The 22,695-nt window shown below is 50.8% G+C and overlaps 1 long non-coding RNA gene and 1 other non-coding gene across 2 annotated transcripts; both read left to right on the top strand.

The window, feature by feature from the left end:
- The first annotated feature begins 1,728 nt into the window (after positions 1–1,728).
- Positions 1,729–18,858, top strand: LOC116534595. The gene is made up of 3 exons (XR_004261787.1): positions 1,729–1,925; positions 17,335–17,781; positions 18,589–18,858. It is a non-coding gene; the product is annotated as an uncharacterized LOC116534595 (long non-coding RNA).
- A 1,408-nt stretch (positions 18,859–20,266) lies between these two features.
- LOC116534679 lies at positions 20,267–20,388 on the top strand. The gene has a single exon (XR_004261826.1). It is a non-coding gene; the product is annotated as a U4atac minor spliceosomal RNA (small nuclear RNA).
- Positions 20,389–22,695: the final 2,307 nt, after the last annotated feature.

Here is a 22,695-nt window from a genome sequence, read left to right as displayed (position 1 = left end):
TTTGGCCAGGGATCATCATTAGAGGAGGGATTTGAGAGGGCACTCTTTTTTTTTTTTTTTTTTTTTTGAGACTGAGTCTTGCTCTCTCGCACAGGCTGGAGTGCAATGGCACAATCTCGGCTCAATGCAACCTCTGCCTCCTGGGTTCAAGTAATTCTCCTGTCTCAGTGTCCTGAGTAGCTGGAATTACAGGCGTGCATCACCATGCCTGGCTAATTTTTGTACTTTTAGCAGAGATGGGGTTTCACCATGTTGCCCAGGCTGGTCTGGAACTCCTGGCCTCAAGCGATCTGCCCACCTCAGCCTCCCAAAGTGCTGGGATTACAGGCGTGAGCCACTGCGCCCAGCCGAGGGTATTGTGGACACTCACTGTACATGGTATTCCAGCTTTACAAGTCCAGGACTGGAGCAATGCAGTCAGCAGCTGGCTGTCTCCTGTGGCCTGGAAAGAACTGGTAAATACACGGCCTCTGGTAAGCAGATGGAGAGGCAGCTGGCCAGGGCACTCCCTTTCCCTCACCCCTGAATGCTCAGTGACCTGCCGACCTGTTTGCCAAGTCAAAATTCAGCAGCATCTAGAAGACTTGGCTTTCTAGGAAATGTAGTTCTCACAGGCAGTCCCAACAGTAAGGACTAGTTCTTACCATCTATACCAAATTACCAAGAACATATTTAACTTACTAGGTTTTTTAATTTCTTTTTTCTTTTTTGAGATGGAGTCTCTCTCTGTCACCCAGGCTGGAGTGCAGTGGCGCAACCTTGGTTCACTGCAAATTCTACTTCCCAGCTTCAAGTGATTCTCCTGCCTCAGCCTCCCGAGTAGCTGGGATTGCAGATGTGTATCACCATGCCTGGCTAATTTTTGTATTTTTGGTAGAGATAAGGTTTCACCATGTTGGCCAGGCTGGTCTCCAACTCCTGACCTCAGGTGATCCACCTGCCTCGGCCTCCCAAAATGCTGGGATTCCCAAAGCTGCGCCCAACCAGTAGCTTTTAAAGTTAGAAGAAAGCTCCAAGGCTATATAAAACTCTAGACTTGGCCAGGCATGGTGGCTCATGCCTGTAATCCCAGCACTTTGGGAGGCCGAGGTGGGCAGATCACGAGGTCAAGATATTGAGACCATCCTGGCCAACAAGGTGAAACCCCGTTTCTACTAAAAATACAAAAAAAAAAAAAAAAAAAAAAAAGCCAGGCATGGTGGCATGCACCTGTAGTCCCAGCTGCTCGGGAGGCTGAGGCAGGAGAATCGCTTGAACCCTGGAGGCAGAGGTTGCAATGAGCTGAGATCGCGCCACGGCACTCCAGCCTGGGTGACAGAGTGAGACTCTATCTCCAAAAAAAAAAAAAAAAAAAAAAAAAAAATTAGCCAGGTATGGCAGTGTGTGCCTGTAGTCCCAGCTACTCAACTCAGAAAGCTGAGATGGGAGGATCACTTGAGCCCAGGAGGTCAAGGCTGCAGTGAGCTATAATCATCCCACTGCATTCCAGCCTGCGCAACACAGCAAGGCCCCATCTCTTAAAAAAAAAAAAAAGGTACCACTTTGGGGAAATTGCAGATTCTGCGCCTAAACTCTACTGGTCTGATACACATGGCAAAACATTTGGTCAGGATTCTAGTAGAATATCAAAGAATTCACAGGGCAGAGGAAAGCTTTGAATATGATGAATGAGGGAAAATTTCCATTCATCTCATAATTCATACTAGAGAGACTCCCGATGAATGGCGCCAGCGGAGGAAAATCCTCAGACGGAGGCGAGCAGTTATGGGAGATGCGAAAATCACAGGGGAGCGTGGAACCCACGTCACAACTTGCGCCCGAGAACATCACACGGGAGAGAAGCTGCGTCCTCAGTGAATGGTATCCCAGGAAAGCACAGCCGCACCAAGCGTCAGATAAGCCATTCTGAGCTCAGTCTTTGGAAGGTAATGAATTGGGGGTTGTGATCATTTGAGAAGAAATCAGCCCTTATTCATCAGCCGATGATTCTGACTGCAGAGAGGGCGGGTGCTCGTCACAGATGACGAAGCTCTGGGGGTGCTCCGATCACATATAACACAGGAGGCAGCAGAGGGGGCCCGAGGAGAGCTGTCAGGGGGCCTCAGGGTACACATGACATAAAACGTTCACAACAGGAAAATATGATGAAAGGGGCAAATTTAGAAAGTGATTTTGGGCCAGGCACAGTGGCTCGCAGCTGTAATCCCAGCACTTTGGGAGGCTGAGGTGGGGCGGGGGAGGGGAATCACTTGGGGCCAGGATTTCAAGACAAGCCTGGGCAACATAGCGACACCCCATCTTTACTAAAAATAAATAAATCAGGCTGGGCCTGGTGGCTCACACCTGTAATCCCAGCACTTCGGGAGGCCGAGGCAGGCAGATCATTTGAGGTCAGGGGTTTGAGACCAGCCTGGTCAACATGGTGAAACCTTGTCCCTGCTAAAACTCTTCTCTACTAAAAATACAAAAATTAGCCAGGCATGGTGGTGCATGCCTGTAGTCCCAGCTACTTGGCAGGCTGAGGCAGGAGAATTGCTTGAACCAGGACCTGGGAGGTGGAGGTTGCAGTGAGCTGAGATCATGCCATTGCACTCCAGGGTGGGCAACAGAGTGAGACTCTGTCTCAAAAATAATAATAATAATAAAGTAGGCCAGGTGTGGTGGCTAATGCTTGTAATCGTAGCACTTTGGGAGGCCAAGGTGGGCGGACTGCCTGAGCTCAGGAGTTCGAGACCAGCCTGGGCAGCACAGTGAAGCCCTGTCTCTACTAAAACCCTGCACCTGTAATCCCAGCTACTCGGGAGGCTGAGGCAGGAGAATTGCTTGAACCCGGGAGACAGAGGTTGCAGTGAGCTGAGATCGCACCATTGCACTCCAGCCTGGGCAGCAAAGCAAGACTCTGTCTCAAAAAAAAAAAAAAAAAAAACAAAACAAAACAAAAACTAGCAGGATGCAGGAAGGTGCGCTGATGGCAGAAGTGAGTGCCCGCGATGACAGCTGACATAAGCCCACTGTTGTCTCAAAACAGAGCATGTGGGGTGGCAGGGGCAGGGAAGGAGGCCAGAAGCTGGACCAGGGCATCCGAGCCCGGCAGGTCTTATGGGTCCTGGGCAATGATAGGAAATTGGTGAGGGATGTGAGGCTGGGGGCGATGTGCCAAATTCGGGCAGAACGGTGCAAGAGTGAGCATGTGAGTTCTGTCTGCTTTTCCTCAAGAACAGGGTTTCCAACAGACGCACTGAGCAGTGAGCAATAAAGCTAGGAGTGACTAAGGGTGACCCGGGTGGGAGCTGCCAACGCCAGGTGCCAGTGCAGCAGTTTCCAGCTTTGGAGCTCACGTTCCTGAGCACACATCCCCCTCTTGTGGCCGAGAGCGGTATTGCCTCCAGGCTCTCACTCTGAGATACAGGCCAGGGGCCTGTGCCGTGTGCACCCCAGATTTCCTGTCTCTCTCTCTCCCTCCCTGACGGAGTCTCCCTCTATCGCCCAGGCTGGAGCGCAATGGCGCAATCTCGGCTCACCCAACCTCTGCCTCCCAGGTTCAAGCGTTTTTCCTGCCTCAGCCTCCCAAGTGGCTGGGATTACAGGCATGTGCCACCAAACCTGGCTAACTTTTGTATTTTTAGTAGAGACGGGGTTTCACCATGTTGGTCAGGCTGGTCTCGAACTCCTGACCTCGTGATCCACCCGCCTCGGACTCCAGAAGTGCTGGGATTGCAGATGTCAGCCACGGTGCCCAGCCCTTCCCACTTCTTTTTAAAAAAAAATCTGATTAAGGTCCGGTGCTGTGGCTCATGCCTGTAATCAGGGGTTTGATTACTCCTGAGGTCATGAGTTTGAGGCCAAATTGGCCAATATGGTGAAATCTCATCTCTACCAAAAATACAAAAATTAGCCGGGTGTGGTGGCAAGTGCCTATAATCCCAGCTACTTGGGAGGCTGAGACAGGAGAATTGCTTGAACCCGGGAGGCGGAGGTTGCAGTGAGCCAAGGTTGCACCACTGCGCTCCAGCCTGGACAACAGGGTGAGACTCCATCTCAAAAAAAAAAAAAAAAAAAAAAAAATCTGATTAAGGCTGGGTGCAGTGGCTCATGCCCGTCATCCCAGCACTTTGGGAGGCCGAGGCAGGCAGATCATTTGATGTCAGGAGTTCAAGACCAGCCTGGCCAATATACTGAAACCCCATCTCTACTAAAAATACAAAAATAAGCCGATTGTGATGGTGGGTGCCTATAATTCCAGCTACTCAGGAGGCAGGAGAATCGCTTGAACCCGGGAGACGGGGGTTGCAGTGAGCCGAGATCATGCCACCGCACTCCAGCCTGGGCAACAAGAGCAAAACTCCGCCTCAAAAAAAAAAAAAAAAACATTAAAGAGACTGGGTTTGGTGGCTCATGCTTGTAGCCTCAGCCCTTTGGGAGGCCGAGTGGGAAGATGACATGAGGCCAGGAGTTTGAGACCAGCATGGACAACATAGCCAGATCCATGTCTCAAAAGGAAGAAGGAAAGGAAGGGAGGGAGGGAGGGAGGACAGAAGGAAAAAAGAAAAGAAAAAAAGAGCAGAAGTGACAGACAAGTGGCCTAAGCAGGGACTAAGGTGGAGGCAGGTCCCGGTGACGACCCGCTGCCTGGCCAGCCCCCACACTCTTCCCAACGCGGTGGTGGCGACACCATGCCAGGCTTCCTGAGGGACGCCCTCCCTGCTGCACCTCTCCGGACACATCCTTCGTGTCTCTTCAGCTCACGCAGATGTGGCCTCCCTCGCCCATGACCTTAGCAGTCCTTACCCCTTGGCCTTTTTCTCACGTGCTCCCTTTGCCCCCAAAGTCAAAGCCCTCTGACCCAGTCACATGGGTGGGACCAGCCTCTGGTTCTGGGTGATCTAGAGGTCTAGATCTTTTTTTTTTTTTTTTTTTGAGACAGTCTTGCTCAGTTGTCCAAGCTAGAGCAACCTCCGCTTCTCAGGTTCAAGTGATTCTCCTGCCTCAACCTCCCAAGTAGCTAGGATTACAGGCATGGGCCACCAGGCCCAGGCTTGTTTTTAGTCGAGATGGAGTTTTGCCATGTTGGCCATGCTGGTCTCAAACTCCTGACCTCAGGTGATCCTCCTGCCTCGGCCTCCCAAAGTGCTGGGATTACAGGCATGAGTCACTGCACCTAGCCAGTTTTTGTATTTTTAGTAGAGACAGGGTTTCTCCATGTTGGCCAGGCTGGTCTTGAACTCCTGAACTCAGGTGATCCTACTGCCTGGGCCTCCCAAAGTGCTGGGATGACAGGCGTGAGCCACCCTGCCCAGCTGATCACTTCTTTCTTCCTATCTGGTGTTGATATCTTTATCACAAATCTCTAAAGTCCCAACCTTCCTGCCCATTAGCCACAACTCTCAGAAATGGACCTCCTTAGGGCGGGGGACACAGCCTCTTCATCCTGATGATAAAAGAGGTGTTTATCCAGCACTGGTTGGTGCCGCTGGCGTAGACTCTGGCAGCTTTCAAGCTGTCTGGGCTCAAGTCCCAGGTGGGTGGGCCTCATCCAATCAGTGGAAGGCACCCAGAGAAAAGGCTGAGGTCCCACAAAGAAGAAAGAATTCTGCTCCAGACTACCCTTGGACTCAGGCCTGCAACACCAACTCTTTCCTGGGTCTCCAGCCTGCTAGCTTGCTTTGCTGATTTAGGACTTTTAGCCCTCAGAATTGTGTGAGCCATAAGAAATGTTAGATAAAACTCCTCTTTTTCTCTCTTTTGTACACACACACGTATATATTTGGTGTGTATATGAATATACAGTGTATATTGTATGTGCGTGTGTATACAATGTATATTGGTTTTGTTTCTCTGGAGAACCCCAAATAATTCAGATTTTGGTGCAGAGTGGGATTAACATCCTAACCACATCCTGAATGTGGTTATTACAAAACGAACATGAAACAGCTATTCTGACAATGTGTGTCATGAATGTTGGACTCACACAGCTGGGAAGCCATTCGCTTCCATGTATTCCTCCTGCACATTCCCATGCCACACACAGCCTCCTGCCCCGTCCTAGCAGTGACTCTTGATCTCCCCAAGCTCCCACCGTCTTCTCTTCAGGCTACTCACCTTCCACACCCACCACTCCCGTGTCTGAGTGTGGGGTGAGGGCACGGGTTTCCTTCTAGCACCATCCCTCCAGCTGACCTGCCTTCTCACTTTCCCCTTGGGGCTGCTCTCTCTCTCCCTCAGCGTCAGGCAGGTGTACCCGGCCATCGGGAGCAGAAGCAGCTCCAGGCCTGTGCTTCCTGCTCCGTCCTGGCTGTCTCACCCCAGGCAGGTCACTTGGTCTTTGGAGTCTTTGTTTTTACTGTAAACTAAGGGTTTTAGATTCAGATTCCTGAAGGTCTTATTTAGGGTGAGGGCAGAGGCTCCCTGAATGCTCCTGGGAGTGTGAGCGGAGTCAGATGGCATCCTGGGGCACCCGTTCCTACCGGATGCCCGGGAGTCCCAGCTGCATCCGGCCCTTCTCCCAGCCACATGTCCTGTTCCTCACCTCCTCCCAGTCCTCTCCAGCACCCACCCCTTGCTTTCCCCACTCACCATCTTGGGTCCCCTGGGGGACAGCAGGACCCAGAAGGAGTGGCAGAGACAGCAGGATAGGCACCATTTTTACCATTGTGCCTGAGTGGAGGGCACAGGATGATCCTGGGCCCTGGGGCTCTGCCCAGGGGAGTTGAATCTACAGGCCAATGGGAGGGCCAGGACGGGCTCCTCCCCTGACAGTGAGAGAGAAGTATGCACACGCCAGGCTGGGCAGAGGTTGTGCTCAGCGAGTCTATACACAGGACATACAACTGCAGAGCTGAGACAGTTGATCTCTGGACTGAGGCTTTGTGTGTGCTTAGGGCGGAAGTCTGCCAGTGGGTGGGAGGTGTGTGTGACGGGTGGCAGATGCCCGGGATGTGTCGCCCTTCCAGTCTGACACCCTCTGGGGTCAGGACAGGGACTTGAGCGTTGTCAGACCAGCCTTCATCCATGCCTTCTACAAAAACCCTCAACAGGTTCAGGACGTGGACCTGGGTACACCCCAGCTGGGGTGGGACCCTCGCTGTCCCACATCCGTCCCTGCCAGAGCTGACTGGAGGACGTTCACATCCACATCTCTCCTTCCTTCCTTTCTGTGCCTGTGGAATCCCAGCCTTCCATGATGGAAGCAGAAATAGCGCATCCTCCTTTTGCAGCCTCCCTGGCAACAGAACGAGCAGGTGTGCGCGGCCTTTATGCTCAGCAAGCCGAAGCCACCGCCTTGGGCATCGGGTCAAGTGTCAGGAGAACAAAGAGGCGGGCACGGTGGACCATGCTTTCTGGTGGTCTCGGCAGGGGCTGCGGCCGCCAGCTCCCGGGAGCAGTGGGGCTGCAGCAGCTGCGGGGGCGTCTGAGCTCCGGTCCCTGGGGACGGTGTTGATCTCGGGCTGTGGCCTCTGCTGCCGCCTGCTGGCAGCTTCTGTGTGTTTACCGGGCCGGTTGCTGCTGTGATTTGGACAGTTCTGCTCCTGTGGAACTCTGAGCCTGGGTTCTCATCCTTTCTGTGGATTCCGAGAGCTAACCAATAGATACGTTTATTTTCTGCTTAAGGTCAGAACTGCACTACGTTTCTAGTAGCGAATGCTCCTGGCGGATACAGAGATTGGTACAAGGATTCTTTCCAGGCAATAGTTGCTCAGGGAAATGGAGGGCTGGGGAGCTGAGGTTGGTTACGTGGCCAGATAGGGGCTGAACGCAGTGAAAACCAGGGGTCAGGGGGATTCCGGCAGGCCTGCTGTGCAGGGATAAACAGTTGGCTGAGGTACCTGTTGTGGTAGATTGGAAGTGTTCATTGAAGGCTTTGACTGAACAAAAAGTCACAAAATGAGTTAATTTAACTTAAAAGGAGAGCTTTGGTCAGGCTTAGTGGCTCACACCTGTAATCCTAGCCCTTTGGGAAGCCGAGGTGGAGCATCTCTTGAGGCCAGGAACTCTAGACCAGCCTGGGCATCACAGCAAGACCCCACCCCTACAAAAAAAAAAATTAGCCAGGCCTGGTGACGTGTGCCTGTAGTTGCAGTGACGCACGAGGCTGTGAGGGCGCCAGCTGCGAGGGCGCCACTGCACCGGCTGTGAGGATGCCACCGCACCGGCTGCGAGGGCGCCACCGCACCGGCTGCGAGGGAGTCACTGCACCGGCTGCGAGGGAGTCACTGCATTGCAGCATGGGTGACACAGTTAGACTTCTTTATTTTTTTTTTTTTCTGTTTCCCAGGCTAGATTGCAATGGTGCAATCTCAGCTACTGCAACCTCTGCCTTCTGGGTTCAAGCAATTCTCCTGTCTCAGCCTCCTGAGTAGCTGGGATTACAGGCACCCACCACCACGCCCAGCTAATTTTTGTATTTTTAGTAGAACAAGATTTCACCATGTTGGCCAGGATGGTCTCAAACTCCTGACATTGTGATCCACCTGCCTCAGCCTCCCAAATTGCTGGGATTACAGGTGTGAGCCACCACACCTGGCCAAGACTCTGTCTCTAAAAAAAATTAAAAATTAGGCCGGGGGCCGTGGCTCATGTCCATAATCCCAGCACTTTGGGAGGCCGAGGTGGGCAGATCACGAGGTCAGGAGATCGAGACCATCTTGGACAACATGGTGAAACCCCTTCTCTACTAAAAATCCAAAAATGAGCTGGGCGTGGTGGCACGTGCCTGTAATCCCAGCTACTCGGGAGGCTGAGGCAGGATAATTGCTTGAACGTGGGAGGCGGAGGATGCAGTGAGCCGAGATCACGCCACTGCACTCCAGCCTGGGCAACAGAGTGCAAGATTCCATCTCAAAAAAAAAAAAAAAAGGCCAGGTGCAGTGACTCATGCCTGTAATCCCAGCACTTTGGGAGGCTGAGGCAGGTGGATCACCTGAGGTCAGGAGTTCAATACCAGCCTGGCCAACATGGTGAAACCCCATCTCTATTAAAAATTAGCTGGACATGGTGGCAGGCTCCTGTAATCCCAGCTACTCGGGAGGCTGAGACAGGAGAATTGCTTGAACCCAGGAGGCGGAGGTTGCAGTGAGCCGAGATCATACCACTGTACTCCAGCCTGGGTAACAAGAGCAAAACTTGGTCTAAAAAAAAAAAATTGGCAGCTCCTGGGACAGGGGCAGGGAGGTGACGGCCACTCCACCCTGGATGCTGATCTACCATGCTGACCTCTCATTAATGCTAGTTCTGGGAAGGCCTCTAAGATTTTATTTTTTTGAGATAGAGTCTCACTCTGTCGTCCCAGCTGGAGAACAGCAGCCGCATCTCAACTCACTGCAACCTCCACCTGCCGAGTTCAAGCAATGCTCCTGCCTCAGCCTCCCAAATAGCTGGGATTACAGGCGTGCACCACTCTTCCCGGCTAATTTTGTATTTTTATTAGAGACAGGCTTTCACCATGTTGGCCAGACTAGTCTCAAACTCCTGACCTTGAGTGATTCGCCAGCCTCAGCCTCCCAAAGTGCTGGGATTATAGGCATGAGCCACCATGCCTGGCCTAGACTGCCTTTGTATCACGAACAGATTAGCCTCAAGATTAGAAATTATGGTTTAGGAGTGAAGCAGCTGGAGGCTACCAGATTCTGACCGCCCCTCACCCACTCCTAAAATCAGTGCTTGAGACTTTTAAGTTTTTTTTTGGTTGAGTTTTGCTCTTGTCACCCAGGCTGGAGTGCAGTGGTGCCATCTCAACTCACTGCAACCTCTGCCTCCCAGGTTCAAGCAATCCTCCTGCCTCAGCCTCCCGAATAGCTGGGATTACAGGTGCCCACCACACCTGGCTAATTTTTTGTATTTTTAGTAGAGTCAGGGTTTCTCCATGTTGGCCTGGCTGATCCGAACTCTTGACCTCAAATGATCCACCCACCGCAGCCTTCCAACGTGCTGGGATTACAAATGTGAGCCACAACGCCCGGTTGGGATTAGAGTTTTTAAGGACAATTTGGTGGGTAGTGGTCCAGTGAATCAGGAGTCCTGACTGGTTGGCTTGGGGTTGAAGACATTGGAAATCGAAGCTCTTCTTTTCTGCTGAGTCAGTTCCTGGGTGGGGGCCACAGAACTGATTGACAAGTCCAGGTGGGGCCATCCTGTTAGAAATTCAAAACCCTGAAAAGCCATCTCAAAGGGCAGTCTTCGGTTCACCATAGTGATGTCATCGCCAAGAGTGACTGAGGAAGTTGCAAATCTTACGAATTCCGGAATAACAGCTGGTCATACTTAGAATTCCAGCCCCTCTTATTCTGACTTGATGGCTGCTGGCCTTTCATTCATTTTACAAGAACAGCGTAGTTTTTGGGAAGGCCTATTAGATTTAGTTTAAACTACAAATTAAATTCCTTCCCAAGGCTAGTTCTGCCTACACCCAGTAATGGATAAGGACAGTTTAGACGTTAGAAGCAAAATGGAGTTGGTTAGGTCTGATGGGTTTCATTGTCATAATTTCCTTAGTTATGATTTTGCAAAGGCGGTTTCACTGTTCTCCCTCCAGGGGTTGTGGAAAAGGAAGGTTGGGTGTCAGGGAAGGGTCTTTCAGGCCAGAGTGAGGCCTCTGTTCTCGGGGTGAGTGATTGACACCAGAACAGAGCGGTCCCCCCTTTAGACATGGCCTTGTGAGGGCCGGCCTCTGGCTACCCTAAGCACAAGGAGCCTCATTCCACTTATCCTCACCGGAGGCTCCTCTTCATTCAAGGCTGTGGTGCCTGGCTGGACGCGGTGGCTCACGCCTATAATCCCAGCACTTTGGGAGGCTGAGGTGGGCAAATCACGAGGTCAGGAGTTCGAAATGAGCCTGGTCAACACGGTGAAACCCTTTCTGAGAATCGCTTGAACCCAGGAGGCAGAGGTTGTGGTAGATTGAATGAGGTTGTCTCTACTAAAAATACAAAAATTAGTTGGGTGTGGGGGCAGGCGCCTGTAATCCCAGCTACTGGGGTGGCTGAGGCAGGAGAATTGATTAAGCTTGGGAGGTGGAGATTGCCATGAGCGGAGACTGAGCCATTGCACTCCTGCCTGGGTGACAGGGCGAGACTCTGTCTCAAAAAAAAAATGTCTGGGGTGCCCGAGGAAGGACATAGATAAGGACACAAAAGCAACTTTGTTTTTTTTGAGATGGAGTTTCACCATGTCGCCCAGGCTGGAGTGCAGTGGTGCAATCTCGGCTCACTGCAACCTCTCCCAGGTTCAAGCAATTCTCCTGCCTCAGCCTCCCGAGTAGCTGGGACTACAAGCAACTGCCACCACGCCAGGCTCATTTCTGTGTTTTTAGTAGAGACGAGGTTTCACCAGATTGGCCAGGCTGGTCCCAAACTCCTGACTTTCAGCAATCTACCTGCCTCGGCCTCCCAGCGTGCTGGGATTACAGGTGTGAGCCACCACGCCCAGCCAAGCAGCTCTCTTTCCTACATGTCCTGAATTTCAGGCATGGGGACAGCTTCTCTGAAGTCCCCTGAACACAGGACACAGGTGCAGTCATGTGACTTCAGCCTCTAACTCTGCTGTAGCTCCTCTTCTTTTTTTTTTTTTTTGACTAACATTAGCCACAAGATTAGAAATTAAGCTCCTTTTCTTTTTTTTTTTGAGATGGAGTCTCACTCTGTCTCCAGGCTGGAGTGCAGTGGCGCAATCTTGGCTCACTGCAACCTCTGCCTCCCGGGTTCAAGTGATTCTCCTGCCTCAGCTTCCCAAGTAGCTGGGACTACAGGCACGCGCCACCACTCCCAGCTAATTTTTGTATTTTTAGTAGAGATGGGGTTTCACCATGTTGGCCAGGATGGTCTCAACCTCTTGATCTCGTGATTTGCCCGCTTTGGCCTCCCAAAGTGCTGGGATTACACACGTGAGCCACCGCACCCGGCATTAAGCTCCTTTTCTTTTAAACACTGACTTTTTTTTTTTTTTGAGGCAGGTTCCACCCGTGTCATCCAGGCTGGAGTGCAGTGGCCCCGCCTGATCTTGGCTCACTGTGCAGTCTCCACCTGCCAGGCTCAAGGGATCCTCCCACTTCAGTCTCTCGAGTCCCAAGCAGCTGGGACCACAGATGCATGCCACTACATCTGGCTATTTTTTCTTGTATTTTTAGCACAGACAGATTGCTATGCTGCCCAGGCTGGTCTGGAACTCCTGAGCTCAAGAATCTGCCCACCTCGGCCTCCCAAAGTACTGGGATTACAGGCCTGAGCCACTGTGTCCAGCCTTGAGCCTGCATTTTTAACGAGATCTCAGTTGATTTGTATGCACAGTGAACTTTGAGAAGCTCTTGTTTATTTATGTATTTATTTTACTTAACGAGATGGGGTCAAATTCTGTCATCCAGGCTGGAGTGCAGAGGCACGATCTCAGCTTACTGCAACGTCCGCCTCCCAGGTTCAAGTGATTCTCCTGCCTCAGCCTCCTGAGTAGATGGGATTATAGGTGTGGGACACAACACCTGGCTAATTTTTGAATTTTTAGTAGAGATGGGGTTTCACCATGTTGGTCAGGCTGGACTCAAACTCCTGATCTCGTGATCCACCTGCCTCAGCCTCCCAAAGTGCTGGGATTACAGGCATGAGCCACTACTCCTGGCCTCTTTTTTTTTTTTGGTGACAGAGTCTCATGTTGTCACCCAGGCTGGAGTGCAGTGGCGCAATCTTGGCTCACTGCAACCTCTGCCTCCCTGGTTCAAGGGATTCTTGTGCCTCAGCCCCTGCAGTAGCTGGGGTTACAGGAGCCCACCACCACATGGGGCTAAATTTTGTATTATTAGTAGAGACGGGGTTTCAACATGTTGGCCAGGTTGGTCTCGAACTCCTGACTTCAGGTGATCTGCCTGCCTCAGCCTCCCAAAGTGTTGGGATTATAGACATTAGCCACCATGCCTGGCCTGATATTTTTGATTCTTCAGGAAATTATGTCGTCCTCTTAGGAAGCAGAGAACTGAGAGTGGACTGGCCTAAGGTAAAAGGATCCTGCCACAGAGACAAACCTGGGACTGGTTGGAGGACAGAGCTGTCAAATGGCCTCAGCCCAGCAAGCATGGGGCAGAGTCCGCCTGGGGACTCCTGGTGTTGGGATGTGTGGACAAAGCCTCACCAGTGTTGGACCTCCCAGGAGATGGCCGGTATGGCAGCCAGTGACCTCTACAGAGGTCACAGCAGAACCGGGGGCCTGTCAATGGAAAGGACACAAATCCTTTCCACAAATCCAATCCTGTGCATGCAGCTCCCTGACAGCGCCTTGGGGAGTAGGTAGAGGAAGTGGGTTATAACCATAAACATTAAATATTCATCCCAGAGACTGAACTAACTTGGAAGCCTTGACATTTGAATGGAGATGTTGATTCTTGGTATTCACAGTAACTAATGCTCCATAACATCACCAAGAACGCCAGATTCGCAAACGCTGAACATTGTTCCTAGGCGAAATACAAGGGCAGGTTCCTGCAAGCCTGTCACGGCATTTTCATCAACCAATCAGTACACAGCCTGGCTTTATGAGTGTTTCTGTTGGTTGGTTGGTTGATTGAGATGGAGTCTCACTCTGTTGCCCAGGCTGGAGTTCAGTGGAGTGATCTTGGCTCACTGCAACCCCGCCTCCCAGGTACAAGCAATTCTTCTGCCTCAGCCTCCCAAGTAGCTAGGATTATAAACATGCACCACCACGTCCAGCTAATTTTTCTTTCTTTCTTTTTTTTTTTTTTTTTTGAGATGGAGTTTCCCTCTTGTTGCCCAGGATGGAGTACAATGACATGATCTTGGCTAATTTTCGTATTTTTAGTAGAGACGGGGTTTCACCATGTTGGCCAGGCTGGTCTCAAACTCCGGACCTCAGGCGATCTACCCACCTTGGCCTCCCAAAGTGCTGGGATTACAGGCATGAGCCACCGAGCCTGGTCAAGATGCATGCTTTAAAGCCTATCAAAAAGTCTAGATAGGAATGCTGCTCCTATCAAAGCACCAGAACTTTCCTTTTGAAGTGAGAATAGTTGGCACACACAACATTTACACCCGCTTTCACTTGGTAGGAAGAATGGCCCTTATCATAAACACAGAGATTTGTTTAACTGAGGAAGCAGTTTAGAAGTCATGTCAAAACTATGTAATCTGTTTTTAACATTCAAAAGAGTTTCCTCCTCCCCTCATTTAATTTCTTTGGTTTTGTTTTTTAAAACATAAACATTCATTTCCTGCCTAAGAGTACATTTATTGAGAAAGCCCAGCCATGGCCTGATATTCATGTAGTTCTCAACAATTAGGTGAGCCCAGGCTGGAGTGCAGTGGCACAGTCTTGGCTCACTGCAACCTCTGCCTCCCGGGTTCAAGCGAGTCTCCGTTCTCAGCCTCCCCAGTAGTTGGGACTACAGGTGTGTGCCACCACACCACGCTAATTTTTGTATTATTAGTAGAGACCGGGTTTCACCATGTTGCCCAGACTGGTCTCGAACTCCTGACCTCATGTGATCCATCTGCCTCGGCCTCCCAAAGTGCTGGGATTACAGGCGTGAGCCACTGCACCTGGCCGAGGCGAGTTCTATTTGCAACATACTTGCAGAGCATCTTCTGAGTGACTCCACTTGAGAAATGGATACCACTTCCTTTATTTGCCCTGCTGTTGCTGTGTTGTGGTCTCGTCAGTTTCCGTCTCAGAGGCTGACAATCTAAGCCGTGTTTATTCACGGAAGCATCATTGGCTCAGCTGCTGTAAGACAGTGAAAAGAGCTGAGGCATGGGGTTCAGGCCTGTCCCTTTCTCTAACTCGGAGGGTCATCCTGGATTAGTCATTTGTCATCTTCTCGACAAACCTGCTCTCCCTCCTGCCGGCCTGCCTACTGCCTCAGTGTGTGCATCTGTGGGAGGCTAAATAATGGCCCCCGAAGATATCAGGTCCTGATCCCTGGAGCCTGTAAATGTGGCTTTATTCAGAAAAAGGATCTCTGCAGATGTGATTAAGGTTCTTTAGATGGGGAGATTAGCCTGGAGTATCCAGGTCGGCTCTAGAAGATGCAATTAGAAGTGTCAGTATAAGAGGCCAGGCGTGGTGGCTCATGCCTGTAATCCCAGCACCTTGGGAGTCCGAGGTGGGCAGATCACTTGAGGCCAGGAGTTCGAGACCAGCCTGGCAAACATGTCAAAACTCTGTCTGTACTAAAAATACAAAAATTAATGGGACATGGTGGTGCACACCTGTAATCCCAGCTACCTGGGAGGCTGAGGCAGAGAATCGCTTGAACCTGGGAGGTGAAGGTTGCAGTGAGCCAAGATCATGCCACTGCTCTCCAGCCTGGGCAACAGAGCAAAAAAAAAAAAAAAAAAAAGCTTCAGTATAAGAGGGAAGGTGATGAGACAGACACATAGAGAAGGCAATGTGGGGACCGAGTGGAGACCATGCTGGCCTTGAAGGCTGGAGTGATGACAGCAGCCACCAAAGGGCAGACGCGGATTCTCCCTTGGAGCTCGGAGGCCATGTGGCCCTGATGACAGCTTGGCTTTGGCTCAGAGATACTGATTCCAGACTGCTGGCCTCCTGAACTGCGAAAGAGTCAATTTCTCCTAATTGAAGCCACTCAATTTGTGGTAATTGGCAACAGCAGCCACAGGAAGCTAATACTGCATCAGCATCAAGCTAGACATAGAGGAGAATCTATGACCTCCCATTTTCTTCTCGGCCCATAAGGTCCTTTCTCCTCTCGTGGCCTCACCAGGACCACAGCAGTTTCTCCCCTAATCTCCTCTGGCTTCTTCTCCTCCCAGTCCAGCCCCCATGTTGCTGTCAGGAGGGTTTTTCTCAAATGTAGCTCTGGTCACGTTAATCGGCAGTGAAAATCTGTCAGTGGTACAGTCAAGCCTTAAGATGAAGCCAAACTGTTTGGCCTGAAAGGACCCCTCGTCTTCTCCCACTGCCCCCCTCACACTAGCTCCTCACTCATACACAGTCACTCTCCGTCACAGACCCCAACAGCACGCTCTCAGACTCAAACACACAAGCACATGTTTACTCATATATTAACACACCACGTTGTTTTTTTTTGAGACAGAGTCACTATGTTGCCCAGGCTGGAGTGCAGTGGTGTGATCTCCGTTCACGGTAACCTCTGCCTCCCAGATTCAAGCAATTCTCCTGCCTCAGCCCCCTGAATAGCTGGGATTAGAAGCGTGCACCACCAGGCCCAGCTAATTTTTGTATTTTTAGTAGAGATGGGGTTTCACCATTTTGGCCAGGCTAGTCTCAAACTCCTGAGCTCAGGTGATCTGCCCACCTCAGCCTACCAAAGTGCTGGGATTACAGGTGTCAGCCACCAAGCCCTTCTCCCTCCTTCCCTTCCTCCCTTCCTTCCAGTGTGAGCCACCAAGCCCCTCCCTCCCTCTCGTTCTATTGCCCAGGCTAGGCAGCAGTGGCAAGAACATGGGTCCCCTACAGCCTCTATATCCTGGGCTCAAGCAACTGTCCCATGTGAGCCTCCAGAGTAGCTGGGATAACAGGTGGGTGCCACCATGCCTGGATAATTAAAAACAAAAATGTATGTTTTTGTAGAGTCAGAGTCTCAAACAACCGTCCGCCTCAGTCTCCCAAAGTGCTGGGATTACCGGCGTGAGCCACTGTGCCTGGACCACACAATCGCATTCATAGACACACTGGCTCCACACACTGAGCCATGCTGAGCTACTGAGTTCCCCTGTGACTAGGCTGTTTTAGCTTCTCCGACTTTCCTGTGTTCTTGTGATATCTCTCACAGATAGAAAGTAGCCTTAACTGCATGCGAGCACAGGCATGGCACACATTGGTCTGTTCAGTATGGAATACAAAATGGTTGTGTGCAGTGACAACACCTAGAACGCCGTGACCAGTCATCTCATTCCATCCTTACCTTTCTTTTTCCCCGAGACGGAGTTTTGCTCTTGTTGCCCAGGCTGGAGTGCAATGGTGCGATCTCGGCTTCCCGCAACCTCCGCCTTCCGGGTTCAAGCAATTCTTCTACCTCGGCCTTCCGAGTATCTGGGTTTACAAGCACGAGCCACCACGCCCGGCTAATTTTGTGTTTTTAGTAGAGACTGGGTTTCTCGATGTTGGTCAGGCTGGTCTCGAACTCCTGACCTCAGGTAATCCGCCCGCCTCGGCTTCCCAAAGAAACTCGCTGGAATTACAGGCGAGTATTGACCAGCATGAAAAGTGCTGATAGTCTGCTCCCGTTTCTGTTAGCAAACACGCCTGTGCGCAGACGGAGCTTTGGTCCAGTCCGGAGGGGAGGGCGGGGCCGACCCGGAGCCTCCAGGGAACGCTCTTGAGTAACTCGCGCAGGTGGGACCAGTTCCCACCTAGGACCACCGGCTCCACATGGCCGGGCAGATGCAGCCGGCTCCCGCCTCCTCCGACGGGAACCCAGGGAGCCGGTAGGTTCTCACCCTTACAGCGGATCGGCTGAGAGAACGCGGCATTCAGCCGAGAAGCCCCGGGGAGCCCAAGCAGCGGAGCCGAGGCCGCCACGCAGCCCGCGCGGAGAAATCGGATCTGCAGCTCCCGCGCGGGGAAAGGGTGGGTGAGAGACCCCGGGGCTCCGCAGTACCCCCACGGACTTCACAGCTCCTGACCCTCGCGGGCCTCCGGACTAGCGGGCAGCGGCCGAGAGATTCCCCAGCGGCGTGGCGGGAGCCCACGTGGAGCCCACGTGGAGCCCACGGGCTTCCCTGCCCTGAGCCGCTGCAGCTGCAGCCCCCGCCAGCCCGAGTCCCGAGTCCGGCCCGGAGGGCAGCTCCTGCCGGGCCTGGGGTAAAGCCAGCTGAATGCCAGGGAGGGAGCGGGGAGGCCGGGCGCTTTCAGGAGTCAAATAACCCTGCAGCTGCCGCGGGACCCAGACGCTAGCCAACGGCTCGCCCGCCCTGTCCCGCCTGAGCTTTGCGCTCGAAGCCTTGGGAGCAGCCCTCCCGTGTCCATCACAGCCAGCGCCCGAACCCCGGGGGCCTCAGGACAGTCCCCTGGCGTGCCGATTGTCCCCCTAGGTCTTGAGCATGGGGCCAGGGGCCTGGGCGCTGTGCGCGGCCTTGTCCGCCACTGTTGGCGCCTGAACACTCCTCCCCGGGGCCTGAGGTCGAGGTCCCAGCCTGTGGGGTACCATCATAGGCCACCTGCAGGCCAGGGGCCTCGCCTGCCCGCCCAGCCTGTGGCAGCCACCTCCAACACCAGCAGGGACCGCCTGGGTTCCAGAAGGTTGTCCCCCAACTGCGACTGCCCTCACCCACATCACACCAACTGCTCCTGGGCCTGGGATCAACCACAAGCTCAGCTGGGGCTGCCACTACCAGGATCGAGCAGGGCACCTAGAGGACCCCGAATTGTTCCCCTGAATCCATTAACGCCAGAGCCAGCCTACACGGCTCTGGGGTTCAAGAAGAGGCAAGCTCAGGTCACCACTGGGTCCCAAAGACTGGCCCACCTTAGCCTCCTAGTCCCCAGCAACCACAGCCTCCACTAATAACCACACCCTAAGCCACCCAAGAAATCATTCAGAGCCTACGGTACTACCCCAAATCAAATCCAAAGTGCCCCACCTAACCAACACCATATCTACCTTTTCAGGAAGAAGTCCTCCCCTAGGAAGCGATTTCACAAACTTGGAAGAAGCAATTTACACAGGAGGGGCAGATCTCAACAGAAGGACAGGAGAGACATGAAAAAGCAAGGAAATGGGACGCCTCCAAAGGAACCCAGTAATTTTCCAGCAACAGATGCCCAACCAAAAGAAACTGAAAAATTGTCAGAGAATTGGGCATATTAATTTTAACCAAGATTAGGAGGATACAAGAGACTTCTGAAAAAGAAAGGAACAAAATGTCGCCAGGCGCGGTGGCTCACACCTGTAATTCAAGCACTTTGGAGGCCAAGGCGGGCAGATCACCTGAGGTCGGGAGTTCAAGACCAGCCTGACCAACATGGCGAAACCCCGTCTTTAAAAAATTTTTAAAAATAAAAAAAGGAACAAAATGTCAACAGCAATTGTGGATATGGTTGACATAGCTACCAACCAGATACTGAGTTTTCCAGAGTACACAGCAAATATGGAACTGAGGAAATCAATGTATGAAATACAAATTACACTTGAAAGTTTCAATGATAGACTAGATCAAGTAGAAAAAAAAACAACTCTCAAACAAAATCTGAAGCCTTTTTCTCAATTCAAAGAGATTTAAATCATTATACTCTGGCCATTCATGTGAACAAAATCTGCTGGGTTGTTACATTGGGGTCTTGGATAATCATTAAAGGTGAAAATGAAAATAATTTCTTTTTGAGGTAGCCAATTTTGTGAGATTGATTTTTGTTAGGCAGCAGTTATGGAAAGATGATTTAGTTCAGTTAACATTAATAGTACTCACGGTAATCCTAACAGGTGAATGTGGTTCAAAATAAATTGCCAGGGAATTGGCATGGTCTAGAAAAGCCACTCTCTACAACAGATTGCCCACACAGCTATGTGTCAGCCTTCCTCACTGTGAAAGTGACAGACACGGCCAGGCGCAGTGGCTCACGCCTGTAATCCCAGCACCTGGGGAGGCTGAGGCAGGTGGATCACCTGAGGTCAGGAGTTCGAGACAAGCCTGACCAACATGGAGAAAACCCGTCTCTACTGAAAATACAAAATTAGCCAGGAGTGGTGGCACATGCCTATAATCCCAGCTACTTGGGAGGGTGATGCAGGAGAATCACTTGAACCCGGGAGGCAGAGGTTGTTGAGCCGAGATTGCTCCATTGCACTCTAGCCTAGGCAACAAGAGCGAAACTCTGTCTCAAAAAAAAGAAGCATTTTTATTCATCTCCTTTAGGTGCCTCAACTTTTTCTCCCACTCTCAGCTGAAAAGAGATACATCTACCATTTCATCCACTTAGCATATTTTCTTGTTGGTTATGTTAAAAAATTACAAACATAACAATTATGAATGAAAAGTAACTCCATGGCCAGGTGTGGTGGCTCATGCCTGTCATCCCAGCACTTTGGGAGGCCGAGGTGGGTGAATCACAAGGTCAAGAGTTCAAGACCAGCCTGGCCAAGATGGTGAAACCCGTGTCTACTAAAAATACAAAATTTAGCTGGGCATGGTGGCGTGCACTTGTAATCCCAGCTACTCGGGAGGCTGAAGCAGGAGGATCGCTTGAACTCGGGGAGCAGACTTTGCAGTGAGCCGAGATTATGCCACTGTACTCTGGCCTGGGCAACAGAGGAAGACTCCGTCTCAAAAAAAAAAAAAAAAAAAAAAAAGCCATCCTTTCCTTGGGGCTGTGCTACTGTCCAATGCGCGCATAGTGAGGGAAGTACTGCTAACCCTAAACACACCCACATCAACCACAGCTTTGCTTTACATTGGTGCAATTTTTAGAAAAATGAAAACCCGCTTTAAAAAAAAAAAAGAAGAAAACTCCTAAGATGATTAAAACAAACTTGCTTCTACAATGAACCATAAACTCACCATATCTAGTGATTCTGTGCATTAAATCTCTTGAACATGTTTACCAATTTGGTGTTACGAAAACTTTTTTAGAAGCTGTGTATGGGCTGGGCACAATGGCTCAGGCCTGTAATCCCAGCACTTTGGGAGGTTGAGGTGGGTGGATCACCTGAGGTCAGGAGTTTGAGATCAGCCTGGTTAACATGATGAAACCCTATCTCTACGAAAAATACAAAAATTAGCCAAGGCGTGCACTGATTAGTGGGCTGGACCATTACTGGTGCATGCATCTCTAGTCCCAACGACTTGGAGGCTGAGGTGGCAAGATCACTGGAGCCCAAGAGCCTGAGGCTACAGTGAGCTGTGGTCATGCCACTGCATTCCAGCCTGGGTGACAGAGCAACACTGTCTAAAAAAAAAAAGTTGTGTTTGTATTCCACTTTCCAACTGGATATAGTCTCCATATCACGGTCATCTAAATAAATAATGTCTTGGAGAGATTAAATGCTAATAATCTTCCAAAGTATCCTGGGTGAACTGTACACCCATGCTGCTAGCTGTGTATTTGCAAGAGCCAAAAGGTGAAAAAACACCCAAATGTCCATCAACCAATGAATGGATAAAAAAGTGTGGCCTATCTGTAGGACAGAATACTATACTACCTTAAAACGGAAGGAGATGCTGGCCGGGTGTGGTGGCTCATGCCTGTAATCCCAGCACTTTGGGAGGTTGAGGCTGGTGAATCACCTGAGGTTGGGAGTTCAAGACTGGCCTGACCAACGTGGAGAAACCGCATCTCTACAAAAAGCACAAAATTAGCTCGGCGTGGTGGTACATGCCTGTCATGCCAGCGACTTGGGAGGCTGAGGCAGGAGAATTGCTTGAACCCAGGAGGCAGAGGTTGCAGTGAGCCGAGATCACGTCATTGCACTCCAGCCTGGGCAATAAGAATGAAACTCCGTCTCTCAAAAATAAAAATTAAAAAAAGTGAAGGAGATTCTGATATACGCTACAAGGCAGGTGAGCCTTGAGATCATTAGGCTACGGGAAATAAGCCAGTCACGAAAAGACAAAAATACTGTAGGATTCCACTTGTATAAATAAGAGACCTAGAGGAGGTCACAGAGACAGAAAGTAGAATGGTGGCCGTCAGTGGCTGGGAAGGAGGAGTGGGGAGTTGTTAGGTGGGTATAGTGTCAGTCAGAGATCATAGAAAGTTCTGGGGATGAATGGTGGTGATGGGTGCACAAGAATGTGAGTGTATTTAATGCTACTGAACTGCGCTTACAGATGGTTAGGATGGCAAATTTTGTTATATATAAAGATAATTACATAACAGAATAACAAATACAGGGTCATTAAAAACAGGACAGCTTTTATTTATTTATTTATTTATTTATTAGCAAAAATGGGATTTCTCCATGTTGGTCAGGATGGTCTCGACCTCTTGACCTCATGATCCGCCTGCCTTGGCCTCCCAAAGTGCTGGGATTACAGGTGTGAACCATCAAGCCTGGCTGATAACTTTTAAAATTTGAAAAAATCCCCTCTGCGGGAATTGGGTATGTAAATTTAAAAATTAAAAGAAAAGAAAAACCCCCGAGTGACCAGGTAAACCTTTTAGGCTTATAATGAAAATAGCAATGCATTTTTTATTGTAACTACTTTGAAAATATTCACCAGCCACATTTTCGTCTGCCACATTCTTGATTTCCCAATCATGTTTTTTTTTTTTAACTTTCCTTCCTTTTTTTTTTTTTTGAGACCTGAGTCTTGCTCTATCGCCCAGGCTGGAGTGCAGTGGTGCAATCTTGGCCCACTGCAACCTCCACCTCCTGGGTTCAAGTAATTCTCCTGCTTCAGCCTCCCGAGTAGCTGGGATTATAGGCACCTGCCAGCATGCCTGGCTGATTTTTGTACTTTTAGTAGAGACAGGGTTTCACCACGTTTGCCAGGTTGATCTCCAACTCCTGACCTAAAGTAATCCACCTGCCTCGGCCTCCCAAAGTGCTGGGGTTACAGGTGTGAGCCACCGTGCCCAGCCTTTTTTTTTTTTTTTTCTGACAGTCTCTCTGTCGCCCAGGCTGACGTGCAGTGGCACAATCTTGACTCACTGCAACCTCTGCCTCCCCAGCTCACGCAATTCTCATACTTCAGCCACCCAAGTAGCTGGTATTACGGGTGTGTGCCAACACGCCCAGCAAACTTCATAGTGTTAGTAGAGATGGGTTTCACCATCTCT

Source organism: Sapajus apella, unplaced genomic scaffold, assembly GCF_009761245.1.
Source record: "Sapajus apella isolate SASKATOON/1434 unplaced genomic scaffold, GSC_monkey_1.0 scaffold88, whole genome shotgun sequence".
In the NCBI taxonomy this organism is placed as follows: Eukaryota; Metazoa; Chordata; class Mammalia; order Primates; family Cebidae; genus Sapajus; species Sapajus apella.
The sequence above is the reverse complement of the archived record's forward strand: the minus strand, read 5'-3'. Positions and strand labels throughout refer to the sequence as shown.